The sequence below is a fragment of the Myotis daubentonii genome, chromosome 15, assembly GCF_963259705.1.
Source record: "Myotis daubentonii chromosome 15, mMyoDau2.1, whole genome shotgun sequence".
Lineage (NCBI taxonomy): Eukaryota > Metazoa > Chordata > Mammalia > Chiroptera > Vespertilionidae > Myotis > Myotis daubentonii.
Window position 1 is genome coordinate 26199116 of NC_081854.1, and position 14546 is coordinate 26213661.

Consider the following 14546-nt stretch of genomic DNA (forward strand, 5'->3'; position numbering starts at 1 on the left):
TGCATAAATATGGCTAAGTTTCGTTGATACAGCGCTCAACTTCCTCCTTCAAGGCGTGGGTGGTCATGGGCTTGTTGGCATAAACCTCAGACTTCAAAAAACCCCAAAGAAAAAAGTCCAATGGCATTAAATCGCATGATCTGGGCAGCCAATTCTGATCACCAAAACGGGAAATTACACGACCAGGAAATGACTCATGCATTAATTGAATTGTTTCTTGGGCATATGTGCCAGCAAAGCTGTGGAGGCCATTTACTCGATATGCTATTCCATACATAACCCTATACTGTATACTTTATGAAGCAATAAAAAATGTACAATTTTTAATTATAAACCTGTGTTTTCTATCAAAATTACTTCTTGCGTGAATTTTGGGACACCCTTTAGTTTGCTATCTTTTTTCTTAAGATTGCTGTAGTTATTCAGGATCTTTTGTGGTCTCATATACATTTTAGATTTTTTTTGTTCTAGTTCTTTGAAAAATGCCTTTGGTATTTTTGATAGGAATTGCATTGAATTTATAGATTGCTTTCAGTAGTATAGGCATTTTAATGATGTTAATTTTTCTTATTCATGAGCATGGTATACTGATAAAGCTTCCATTTATTTGTATCTTCTTCAATATCTTATAATTTTATCATATAATTAAGGTCTTTTACCTTTTTTTAAAAAAATCTTTATTGTTGAAAGTGGTCTTTTACCTTCTTGATTAGATTTATCCCTAGGTATTTTTTGATGCAATTATAAATGTCATTGTTTTCTAGGTTTCTCTGTCTGATACTTCATTATTGGTGTATAAAAATGCAACTGATTTCTGAATATTAATTTTGTATCCTGCTATTTTACCAAATTTATTTATCAGTTTTAGTAGCTTCTTTTTTGGTTAATTCTTACCTGAGGATATTGAATCCATAGCCCTTCAGTTTGCACGCCAACTCCATTGATCCAAATCGGCTAGGGCAGTTCTAATAACTTTTAAAAATGGTATCTTTAGGTTTCTCTATATTACAATATTATGTCATCTTCAAATAATGACAGTTTTATTTCCTTCTTTCCAATTTGGATACATTTTATTTCTTCTTCTTGTCTGATTCTGTGGCTAGGACTTCCAGTATTATGTTGAATAAGAGTGGTGAAAGTGGACATCTCTCTATTGTTCCTGATCTTATTTCTGAAAAGCTTTTAATTTTTCCCTATTGATTATGTTATCTGGGTTTATTATAGATGGCCTTTATTATGTTTTGGTATGTTTTCTCTATTTCCACTTTGTTGAGAGTTTTTATTGTAAATGAGTGCTGGATTTTGTCAAATGTTTTCTATGCATCTATTGATATGATGATATTATTTTTATCCTTCATTTTGTTTATGTGGTGTGTCATATTAATTTATTTCTGGATATTGAAGCATCTTTACATGCCAAGGATAAATCCCACTTTTTCATGGTGTATCATCTTTTTGATATATTGCTGAATTTAGTTTGCTAATATTTTGTTGAGGAATTTTGCATTTATGTTCATTAGGGATACTGGTGTATACTTTTCTTTAATTTTTATTTTTTTTAATGTTTCCCAGGCATAAAACAACTCTGGCCACCAACACAGGCATCAAATTAGGCCAAACTAAGGACTGTGTTTGCTTTGCTTCTGACTGATATAAGAGCAACACCACCAATCAGGTTTCTCTTTGCCCATTGCCAGGCAATAGAAATCTATGAAACACAGTGGAAGCTGTCTTAATTAATTTTTTTTCTTTGTAGTGTCTTTATTTGGCTTTGGAATCAGTATAATGCTGCCTTCATAAAATGAGCTTGAGATTCCCTCCTGTTGATTTTTTTTGGAGTAGTTTGAGAAGGATAGGTGTTGGTTTTTCTGAATGCTTGATAAAATTCACCTCTGAAGCCACCTGGTTCAGGACTTTTGTTGGGAGTTTTTTGATTACTGCTTTGATTTTGTTGGTTGTAATTGGTCTGTTCAGATTTTCTGTTTCTTCTTGGAAGATTGTGTGTTTCTAGGAGTTTATCCATTTCTTCCAGATCATCCAATTTGTTGGTATATATTTGTTTGTAAAATATTCCTATAGCTCATTGTATTTCTGTGGTATTAGCTGTTAACTTCTCTTTCATTTTTATTTTATTTATATGGGTCCTCTCCTTTTTTTCTTGATGAGTCTGGTTAATGGTTTATAAATCTTGTTTATCTTTTCAAAGAACCAGCTCTTGGTTTCATTGATCTTTTGTATTGTCCTTTTATAACTCATCTTGTTTATTTCCACTCTGATATTTATTATTTCCTTCATTCAATTCATGTTAGGCTTTGTTTGTTGTTCTTTTTCTAGTAACTTTAGGTGTAAGGTTAGACTGTTTATTTGAGATTTTTCTTGTTTCTTTAGGTTGGCCTGTATTGCTATGAGCTTCTCTTTTAAGATGGCTTTCATTGTGTTTCATAGATTTTGGATTTTTCTGTTTTCATTTTTCTCAAGGTATCTTTTGATTTCTTCTTTGATCTCACTGTTAATCTATTCATTGTTTAGTAGCTTGTTTTTTTTAGCCTCCATGATCTTAAGTGTTTTTCATGTATTTGATTTCTAGTTTCATACCATTGTGGTTAGAGAAGATACTTGATTTTAATCTTCTTAAATTTATTGAAACTTATTTTGTGGCCTAACACGTGGTCTAACATGGAAAGAGTTCCATGTGCACTTGAAAAGAATGTATATTCTGCTGCTTTGGGGTAAAATGCTCTTAATCAAATCTATCTGGTCTAATGTGTCATTTAAGGCTATTGTAAAATCCAGTTCTTTATGTAAATTTTCTTTTGAAGGATGCAAAATATTTTTTTCCTACCCTTTCTGAACTTGCATACTTATTTTGTCGATTCATTACTAGCATGTTGGTAAGCTTTGACACAAAGAGAAGTCAATTTGCTTGGGAAATTGTATTATTTCTACAGGTTATAAATATTACATTTAATGTGGCATATGGTGCATAATATGTTGAATGGACAGAGAGTGTGGTCATGGTGGATTTTTATTATTCTTGGATGGCTTAGTATTTATATGCCAGAGAGGCCTTCACCTCCCAAGATTAAGCTCTCTTCAGGCTCTCAAAGGAGATGGCAGTTACATGCTATGCCAGCCTCCTCTGTAGCCAGGGCCCCAGCCTAGCTTATCTGTTTTTTTAAAAATGTTTTTATTGATTTTTAGAGAGAGGAACGGATAGGGAGAGAGAGATAGAATTATCAATGGTGAGAGAATCATTGATCGGCTGCCTCCTGCACACCCCTGACTGGGGACTGAGGCTGCAACCTGGGCATGTGCCCTGATTGGGAATTGAACTGGTGACCTCCTGGTTCATGGGTCGATGCTCAACCCCTGAGCCACACCAGCCGAGCCAGCTTGTCTGTTTTAAACTGGTACTTCTGATTCACTTTTATACCTTTTTGTAATTGCACACGCTTTAGAAAAATATTAATGAACATCTCTGAATGAATTGTCAAATATAATCCCAATCCAGAAAGCAATGTAGTTTGTGTAATAAAGATTGATAAATGCAGACTTGTGCAGCCAGTGTGGAAAACAGTATGGAGTTTCCAAAAAAAAAAAAAAAAAAAAAAAAGGAACTACCTTTTGATCCAGTGATCCCACTTCTGTGAATATATCCTAAGAATCTTGAAACACCAATCGGAAAGAATATATATACCCCTATATTCATAGCAGTGTTATTAATAATAGTGAAGATGGAAACAGCCCAAGTCCCACTGTAGATGAGTAGATAAAAAGTTGTGGTACATTTACACAATGGAATACCATACAGCTGTAAAAAAAGAAAGAAATCTTACCTTTTGGGATAGCATGGATGGACCTAGAGGTTATTATGCTAAGTGAAATAAACCAGTCAGAGAAAGGCAAATACTATATGATTTCACTTAGATGTGGAATCTAATGAACACAATAAATTGATGGACAAAATAGAATCAGAGGTATGGATAATGGAATAGATTGACAGCTGTCAGAAGGGGGAAAATGGGGCCATCTATCTACACTAATCAAAGACAAAGATGCTAATTGACTGTACCTTCCCTATGCCCAAGCCATGCCCACCAGCCAATCAGAGCGACTATACGCAAATTAACCCAACCAAGGTGGTGGCCGGCAGCCATGGAGCTGGAGCAAGCTGGAGGATTGGTTGCCCTGCTGATGGAGGAAGCCAAGCTTCCTGCCTGCCCTGGTTAGCTGTGGCCTCCGCAAAAGGCAACAAAGTTTCAATTATAGAAGCTAAATAAATCCCAGATACCTGCTTCCAGCCAGCCTCCACTGGGAGCTTGGGTGGCTGGGGGCTGTGGCCAGCCTGCAAACAGCCCTCAGCCCCTCACCCAGGCTGGCCAGGCACCCCAGCGGGACCCCCACCCTGATCCAGGACATCCTTCAGGGCAAACCAGCTGGCCGCCACCTGTGCACCAGGCATCTATCCTATATAATAAAAAGGTAATATGCAAATTGACCCTAACAGCAGAGCGACTGGGAATCACTGGTCACTATGACACACACTGACCACCAGGGGGCCGACGCTTAATGCAGGAGCTGCCTGCTGGTGGTCAGTGTGCTCCCACAGGGAGAGCTCTGCTCAGCCACAAGCCAGGCTGACCACTGCCAGTATAGCGGTGGTGGTGGGAGCCTCTCCCGCCTCCTCAGCAGCACTAAGGATGTCTGACTGCAGCTAGGCCTGCTCCCTGCTGGCAAGTGGACATCCCCTGAGGGCTTCTGGGCTGCCAGAGGGATGTCTGACTGCCAGCTTAGGCCCAATCCTCCAGGGAGTGGGTCTAAGCCAGCAGGTGGTCATCTCCCGAGGGTTCCCAGACTGCGAGAGGGCACAGGCTGGGCTGAGGGACCCTCCCAAGTGCACAAATTTTTGTGCATCAGGCCTCTAGTAATAGTAGAAAATAAAATAGGAACAAAAAGGAAAATTAATGGCCAATTTGATTTCTGGCTAAAATGGAATAACAAGGACCATATTATCTCCTGCCTGAAATAATTTTTAAACATGGGTCAACATGTTTGAAGCAATGTTCTGTGGGACATTGGATATCAGACAGCACAGGATAGTAATCCCTGAGAGAAAAGAAATTAACTCTTAAATCGACCTAGCTTACTGTCTGTAAAGAGCTTCCAGGCACCAGTGCAAGAAGGGGGAACCCTGACAGATCCCACAGCATCCCTGAGTTAGAAGATGGAACTGGAGTTCAAAGAAGCCAAAGTAGTTGGAGTTCATAAGGAAGAGGAATGGTAAGGACAGCAAAGAGCAATTGGGAACTCCAGAGATCTGCAGAGGACATTCTTCAAGTGATCAGTGGGGGTATTGATAAATGTGTATGGGTGAAACTACCTAAGGGTGAAGAAAGAACAATCTGAAAATATTTGAGGGAAGAATCCTCAGAGTTCAGGGTCAAGAAAAGTGGCTGGTTTGACCAGCCAAATTGTAAAATTCAGTGGGTATTGGGTAGATGGTTTTGCCTGAGTATTAGGGAAAAATTAGTCCTGAGTACATGTTTTTTTTTTAGTGCTGAATAACAAGACTTGAAAGGATCAAGCTATTAACTTAACTATATTTCAGGACAAAGTTCAAGATATATGGGGATGGAAAGAGACTCTGCTTTAGGCGATGGGTGCATGATGCATGGTGCAGATGGTATTTTGTTGAGTTGTACACTTGAAACCTGTGCAGTTTTTGTGAACCAGTGCCACCCCAATAAATTCAATACAAAGAGTATTCATAGAAATACAAAAAGTCCAAACCCCAACCATGTACAATTAATAATATTTGGCATCAATAAAACATTGTAAGGTATGTAAAGAAGCAGAAAATACTCAGTTACACCAAAAGGATATAGATGGGGAGGAAGAAGAGGACAAAGGATAGGTGGAACAAGTAGAAAATAGGAAGATGATAGATTTAAAATGGAGAATATCATTAAATCACATTCAATATAAGTGGTCTGAACACCTTAATTAAAAGGCAGAGATTTTCAGATAGAATAAAAAAATAAAAATAAATATACTATCTACAAGAACTCTACTTTTAATATAAAGACACAAAGATATTGAAAGTAATAGGATGGAAAATGTATATCATTCTGAAGTGACTATATTAATATCAGATGAAGTAGATTTCAAAGTAAAGAGAAATATCAGGGAAAAAGAAATTCATTTAATAATAAAGGGCCAATTAATCAAGAAGACAATAGTTCTAAACATGTATGCACTAATATCAGAACTTCAAAATATATGGAGAAAACTAATAGAATTGAAAGGAGAAAAAGACAAACACAATTATAGTTGGATATTTCAATACTTCTCATCAACAATTGACAGAAAATTTTGATAAAGTAATAATTTATATATCAGGAACCACAAAATGGTCTGCTCCAGTGGCCCAGCTCAGTCACAAATCTAAACCTAAGTCAGCCTGCAGTTATGGGAAATGCGTCACGGCCAAGGAAACCTAATGTACACTAATCACAATCCTCCCACTCACCTTTAGCTAGCTTATTTTACCCTAATGGGACCTGTTAGTCTTATAAGGAAATCCCTGACCTCTTAGCCAATCAGGCCTTGCTTCTGTGTTGCCACTTCTAAGGCTTTATAAAACTCACTCTTGCCTAAAATCCCTTAGGGAGGATGCTACACTGCTGTGAGGCACTGTACTCCCCCAAACCATGAATTCTTTTCCCTTGAATAAAAAATATCAAAGTCGTTACTAAATTGTATTACTTTTGTCATTTGACAAATTAGACAGAAAATCTGTAAGGATACAGAAGACTTGAACAATATTATAAACTGACTTGACTGAATTGACATTTACAGAACATTCTACCCTCAAACAGTAGGATACAAATTCTTTTTTTAAAAAAATATTTTTACTGATTTCAGAGAGGAAGGGAGAGGGAGAGACAGAAATATCAATGATAAGAGAGAATCATTGATTGGCTGCCTCTTGCATGACTCCTACTGGGGATCAAGCCTGCAACCCGGGCATATGCCTTTGATGGGAATCGAACCCAGGACACTTCAATCTTCAAGCTGATGCTCTATCCATTGAGCCAAACCAAGTACACCCCTTCTGGACCATAAAACAAGTCCCAATAAATTTAAAATGATCAAGTCATACAGTGTTCTCTCCGATAAAAAAGGAATCTATATTATAAAAGGCCTGTGGCCCTAACACCGTAACGACCAAAGACTGGCACAGGTGGGCAGGGCTGTGAGTGTGGCAAGGCTGTGCGGGTGGGTGGGACCATGCAATTTTGTGTGCTGGGCTTCTAGTCCTATATAATAAAAGGGTAATATGCAAATAGACCGAGCGGCAGAACAACCAAACAACCAATCAAAGTGTACAATACTAATGATATGCTAAGGCTACTCAACTGCTTGCTATGACGTGCACTGACCACCAGGGGGCAGATGCTCCAACCCGTAGGTTTGCTTGCTGCTGGGGTCCGGCTGGCTGATCCGGACTGAGCGACATGGGCCCCACACGCCCTGAAGCCTTCCCGCAGTCCCTTCCCAGCCCAATTGTGCACTGGTGGGGTCCCTCAGCCTGGCCAGTGCCCTCTCGCAATCCGGGACCCCTTGGGGGACGTTAGAGAGCTGGTTTCAATCCGATCCGCAGGCCACTCCCCTTGGGAGGATGCCAAGGGCTCATTGCTGGTGAGCGCTGCTGCGGCAACACAGCCTCTCCCAATCAGGACACAGACAACAGGGCGGTGAAGGCCTGGGGTGGGGGTGGGGGTGGGCCAGAAGGGGTCAATTGGGGGAAAAAGAGGATAAATATAATACTTTTAACAATGAAGATTTAATTAAAAAAGAAAGTAACTCGATATACTAATTCCTGAAACAAAATTAATATCTTGTGTGTATATAGTCCATATGCTATCATAAAGTTGTTTTACATTCTGAGTAACTAAGTTTATGGGGGCTCAAAGTCCCTTTGAAAAAAGAGGAGCTCAGAGAAGTTAAATATTAGCCTATTAGGAGGTGCATAGTATGGAATGAAACATATAGGTGGTGGCAGCAGAAACATTTGCCATTCCAGTGTTGATGCTGGTAATATGAATCTACTGAGCACTTTGCCTACTTCAGGCTGTTTTGCTCTTCTTCTATCTCCTTTAATCATCACAACAACCTTAGAAGTAGCAACAGTTATAATCCCCATTTTACAGATGAGAAACCAGAGTTTTGAGAGGTAAATGTTTGTTTTAAGGATGCATGCTAGAAGACAAGGATTTAACACCCAGTGTCCAGTCTCTAATACTTGTTCTGTTGGCTCTTGTACTTTTCTCTCGTGTGTACATGTGGGGAGGGGTGGGGAGTGAATTCACCTTGACCTAATGTGCTCAACAGGACTAAACCAACTGAGAACGCTTGAATAATGTGTCTCTACTCTGTTGAGCATTTATTTTTATACTGTTACTGTTTCACTTTGCAATTGAATGGTGCACTGAAAATGTTAGTCACGTCACTGAAGATGAAAGGGTGAAGAAAGAAGGGAAAATTCAGTATTAGGGGGAAAAAAGAAAAAAATGGGCAAAGGAATTAAATAGACATTTCTCCAAAGAAGATGTGGAAATGACCAGCAAGCATATGAAAAGATGCTTAACAATCACTAATCACTAGGGAAATGCAAATCTAAACCAGAGTGAGATATCGCCTCACATCCATGAGGATGGCTACTAGCAAAAAAACAAAACAAAAATGAAATAACAAGTGTAGGCAAGGTTGTGCAGAAATTGGAATCCTTTTGTTAAAATTTGTAAGATGGTAAATTTTGTGTTATGTATATTTTACCACAATTTTTAAACTGCCATTTACAATAGTATAAAACTGTTAAATATTTTGGGATAAATATGACAAAATATATGCAAAAGTTGTACATTAAAAACTAAAAAAAAATTTCTGAGAGATTTTAAAGAAGGCCTAAATAAATGGAGAGATATACCATGTTCATAGATTGGAAGACAGAAAATAGTGTTAAGATGTCAATTCTTCTCAAATTGATATAGAGTCAATGAAATCCCAATGAAAGTATCCAAAAAGCTTAATTTTTTAGACATTTACAAGCTTATTCATAATTCAGATGAAAATAAAAAGAATAGTGAAAACAACATTGAAAAAGAAGAGAGTGGGGGAACTCACCCTCTCTAACTTCAAGGCCTGTTATAAAGTACAGAAATGAAGACAGCTTTGAAACAGACAGATGGATCAATAGAAAAGTATTGCCTATTCTTAGTCCAGAAATAGATCTTAACATATATGGGCATTTGAAGTTTTAAAAATGTTCAAAGGCAATTCAGCTGAGAGGTCTAGTGTTTTCAGCAAATGTCCTTGGAATAATTGGATAACTCTATGAAGAAGAATAAACTTAGATGCATTCCTTGCAAAAATTAGAATGAACTCAAAATGGATTCTTGACATAAATGTAAAACTACAACCATAACACTTCTAGAGGGGAACATAAGAGAAACTTTGGGTAAGGCAAAGATTTCTTAGATTCAACAATAAAAGCATGCGCTGTAAAATAAATTGACGAATGGGCTTAATCAAAGTTAAAACTTCTGCTCTTTGAAAGACATTGCTGCCCTAGCTGGTTTGCTTAGTGGATAGAGCGCTGAACGCCCGGGTTCGATTCTGGTCAAGGGCACATGCCCGGGTTGTGGGGTTGATCTCCAGTAGGGGGCATGCAGGAGGCAGCCTATCAATAATTCTCTCTCATCATTGATGTTTCTATCTCTCTCTCCCTCTCCCTTCCTCTCTGAAATCAATAAAAATATATTTAAAAAAAGAAAGAAAGAAAGACATTGCTAAGAGAATTACAAAACAAGCTACAGACTGGAAAATCTGATAAGGGACTCTATTCTAAAATTATCATAAACTCTTAAAACTCAATAAGAAAACAGACAATCCAATAAAAACTGGCAAAAGATTTGAACAAACACTTTATCAAATAGATACATAGGTGGTAAATGAGTACTTGGAAAGATACTCAACATTATTAGTCACTAGGAAAATGTATATTAAAATCACAATGACAGCCCTGGCTGAGAGGCTTAGTTAGTTGGAACATTGTCTTGTACACTAAAAGGTTGTGGGTTCGATTCCCAGTTAGGGCACATACCTAGGTTGTGGGTTCAATTCCCAGCCAGGGCACATATTGGAGGCAACCACTTAATGTTTCTCTCTCTCCCCTCTCTCCTCTCCCTGCCTCTCTAAAATAAAAAAACAGCCCAGCCAGTATGGCTAACTTGTTGAGCATCGGCCCATGAACCAGGAGTTCATGGTTTGATTCCCAGTCAAGGCACATGCCCGGGGTTGTGGGCTTGATCCCTATTGTGGGGCATGCAGGAGGCAAGCCAATCCATGATTCTCTCTCATCATTGATGTTTCTATCTCTTTCTCCCTCTCCCTTCCTCTCTGAAATCAAGAAAAATATATTTAAAAAATAAAATCAATAAACATATCCTCAGATGAGAATTTAAAAAAGTTTAATATCACAATGACATACCACTACACACCTAGTAGAGTGGCTAAAATTAAAAAGACTAACCATATAAAGTGTTGGCAAAGATGTATGCAAATTGGAACTCATACATGGCTGATAGGAATAAAATTGTACAGTTTGGAAAACATTTTGGTAGTTTTTAAAAAATTAAACATACATCTACCATATGATCCAGCCATTGCACTCATATTTATTTATCTAAAAGGAATGAAAGTATATAGCTATACAAAGACTTATATACAAATGTTCATAGCAGCTTTATTAATAATAGGCAAAATTTGGAAACCATTTAAATGTCCATAAACAGGTGAATGTATAAACAGATTGTGGTATATTCATATAATGGAATACTGGTTAGCATTAAAATGAATTAATTGTTGATATGGATGAACCTCAAAATAATTATGCTGAATAAAAGAAACCAGACAAAAGAAGAGTACAGTCTATGATTCCAGTTACATGAAATTCTGGAACATGCAGACTAACTTATAGTGATAGAAAACAGCCGTAACCGGTTTGGCTCACTGGATAGAGCATCGGTCTGCGGACTGAAGGGTCCCAGGTTCGATTCCAGTCAGGGGCATGTGCCTTGGTTGCGGGCACATCCCCAGTGGGGGGTGTGCAAGAGGCAGCTCAATGTTTCTCTCTAATCGATGTTTCTGACTCTCTATCCCTCTTCCTTCCTCTCTGTAAAGAAATCAATAAAATATATTTTTTTAAAAAAAGAAAGAAAACAGGTTGGTGGCTACCTGGGGAGAGGCTGGAGGGATTGTGGTAATGGTTTCATGAGTGTATACAGGCGTACCTTGTAGATATTATTGTTCAGTTCCAGGCCACTCTAAATAAGGTGAATATACTAGTAGCAATAAAGCAAGTCACACAAATTTTTTGGTTTCCCAATACATATAAAAGTTATTTTACACTAGGAGGTGGATTCAAGATGGCATCATAGGAGGATGCCAAACTTACCCTCTCCAATAAATATACCAATTATAAAGCTATATTTAGAGCAATTCCTCCTAAGAGATAGCTGAGAGCCAATTGAACAGCTTCTCCACAGAAAACGAAAGAGAGACAACATAGAGAAGGTTGGCAAACTACAAGAGCTCTCTGGGATTTGTGGGAACTCTCCAAGATTGGAGGTGCCAGTGAACACCATTATTTACATTCTTCCTCCGCTTATCAGTGGTTCTCAACCTTCTGGCCCTTTAAATACAGTTCCTCATATTGTGACCCAACCATAAAATTATTTTCGTTGCTACTTCATAACTGTAATGTTGTTACTGTTATGAATCATAATGTAAATATCTGATATGCAGGATGGTCTTAGGCAACCCCTGTGAAAGGGTCATTCGACCCCCAAAGGGGTCATGACCCACAGGTTGAGAACCTCTGACTTAGATAGTGTAGGCCAGAATTCTATCCAGGTGCTCTGGTTGACCGTCAAGGCCACAGCAACATGTTCCCAGTCACCCTACCATGGAGCTCACTCCAGTGGGATGAAGAGGGCACCAAAGCATGGGTACCAGGTCCCCCCACCCAGAGCTTCCTTCATCAGAACCAACAGGGTATTGTGGCATGTGAGCACTGAGCTGCCCAGCCAGGACCTGGCTCCCACCAAGGACAGCTGGAGCAAGAGAGCCATTGCACTTGCATGTGCATTGTGCACCTTGGACCACCCAGCCCCAAGCCCACTTCTCCAAGCCAGCTGGCACTCCAGGAACTGCATGCACCACCCTGACTCCCACAGGCTTGCCAAAACCACATAGCACACAGTCTACATAGAGGTTACTTCTATGCAAGAGCATTGTTTCAAGGTTGGAAGTAATAACTATCTCCTTTTTTATATGCACAAACACAGAAAATCAAACAAACGGAGAAGACAGAGGAATATGTTATAAATGAAGAAAAAAGAACCGCCCCCCTCCCCTGAAAACCCTAATGAAATGGGGATAAGTAATTTGCTTTATAAAGAGTCAAAGATTAGATTCCACATATGAGTGAGATCATGTGATACTTATCTTTCTCTGACTGGCTTATTTTGCTTAGCATAATACTCTCCAGGTCTATCCATGCTGTTGCAAATGAGCTCTCAGTTGGAAGACAGTGAATCAGCAGCATTACTTTGCTGTGACTGTGAAGAATCAGAAATCTTTAGTGATTCCAATGAGGCAGACAGTGGGGAGGAGGAATGCCGGTCACAGCCCAGGAGAAATATGTGTGCTTTTGAGAAAACCAAGATGGCGGCATAGGTAAACACCAGAGATTGCTGCCTCGCACAACCACTTCAAAAATACAACGAAAAGACAGAACGGACATCATCCAGAATCACAGGAAGGCTGGCTGAGTGGAAATTCTACAACTAGAAGGAAAGAGAAAAGCATACTGAGACTCAGAGGAGGTGCGGTGTGGAAGTAAAGTACAGAGGTACAGAATGGCATGCGGAGAGGGCTGGCGACTGAGGACACGGTTGTCTTTTTCAATCAGGAGGGAGTCTCAAGCTCTGAGCTCCAGTTCTGGGTGAGTCTCTGGGGACCCAGACTCATACGGGAGAAACTGGACTGTCTGGCATCGGTCGGAACTCGAGGTCAGCTTTCTCTCAGGGTGCTTGCAGTGACTGCCAGGACACTGAGAAGCTGGGCCTCTGAGGGCAGGACTGAGAGCAGCCATAACTGCTCGCTCCACCCTGTTGATCCCCTGGGACCCCGCCCTGCCCAAGCTGTGCACAGAGGTTTTTGCTTATGAAAGGCCTGGCCCTTTGCAATCTGATAATTACCTAACAAACTGCAGCTGGCCCAAGGCCCCAGGGAAACTTGCATTGCTTCACAGCTGGCTCCTGCTGGATAGTCTCAAGCAGAGGCTAGATTAGCACCTCCGTAGAGATCCAGGAGCCAGTGTGCCCCATGGTCAGAGTAGGACCATCCAGATTGCAGCTCCTCGGATTCATAAAGGACACACTCAGGGGGCAGACTCAGTGAGCAACAAAGCCCCATTGAAGCAAGTCTTGCCCCAGAGGGGTGTCTCCAGCACAGAGTTCTCCCACTGCAGACACAGCTGATTTTCACAGCCAATTGGCCTGAAGGTCAATCCCTCCCAGTGTTACCTACAACAATCAAGGCTTAACTACAACAAGACTGTGCAAAAAACCCACAAGGGGGAGTACCAAGAGTATCTACCTCAGGTTATTGGGGAGGCTGACCCACTGGGCCCTATTGGATACCTAGCACACAAAGCCACTCTATCGACACAGCGAATCATAAAAAAATGCGGAGACAAAGAAACAGGACACAAATGACAGAAATGCAGGAAAGCAAAATACTGGATATAGAGTTCAAAACCACACTTTTAAGCTTTTTCAAGAATTTTCTAGAAACTGCAGATAAATTTAGTGAGACCCTCAAGAAATCTAGTGAGACCCTCGATGTTGTGATAAAGAACCAACTAGAAATTAAGAATACACTGACTGAAATAAAGAATATTATACAGACTCCCAACAGCAGACTGGAGGATCGCAAGAATCAAGTCAAAGATTTGAAATATGAAGAAGCAAAAAACACCCAACCAGAAAAGCAAAATGAAAAAAGAATCCGAAAATACGAAGATAGTTTAAGGAGCCTCTGGGACAGCTTCAAGTGTACCAACATCCGAATTATAGGGGTGCCAGAAGAAGAGAGAAAGCAAGATATTAAAAACCTATTTGAAGAGATAATGACAGAAAACTTCCTCTACCTGGTGAAAGAAATAGACTTACAAGTCCAGGAAGCACAGAGAACCCCAAACAAAAGGAATCCAAAGAGGACAGAGGACCACACCAAGACACATCATAATTAAAATGCCAAGAGCAAAAGACAAAGAGAGAATCTTAAAAGCAGCAAGAGAAAGAAACTCAGTTACCTACAAGGGAGTACCCATACGACTGTCAGCTGATTTCTCAACAGAAACTTTGCAGGCCAGAAGTGAGTGGCAAGAAATATTCAAAGTGATGAATAGCAAGAAC

General features: G+C 39.6%; 1 non-coding gene across 1 annotated transcript; it reads right to left on the reverse strand.

Moving 5' to 3' along the window:
- Positions 1–1559: 1559 nt before the first annotated feature.
- On the reverse strand, positions 1560–1700 carry LOC132217699 (small nucleolar RNA SNORA48). Its single transcript, XR_009448969.1, has one exon. It is a non-coding gene; the product is annotated as a small nucleolar RNA SNORA48 (small nucleolar RNA).
- Positions 1701–14546: the final 12846 nt, after the last annotated feature.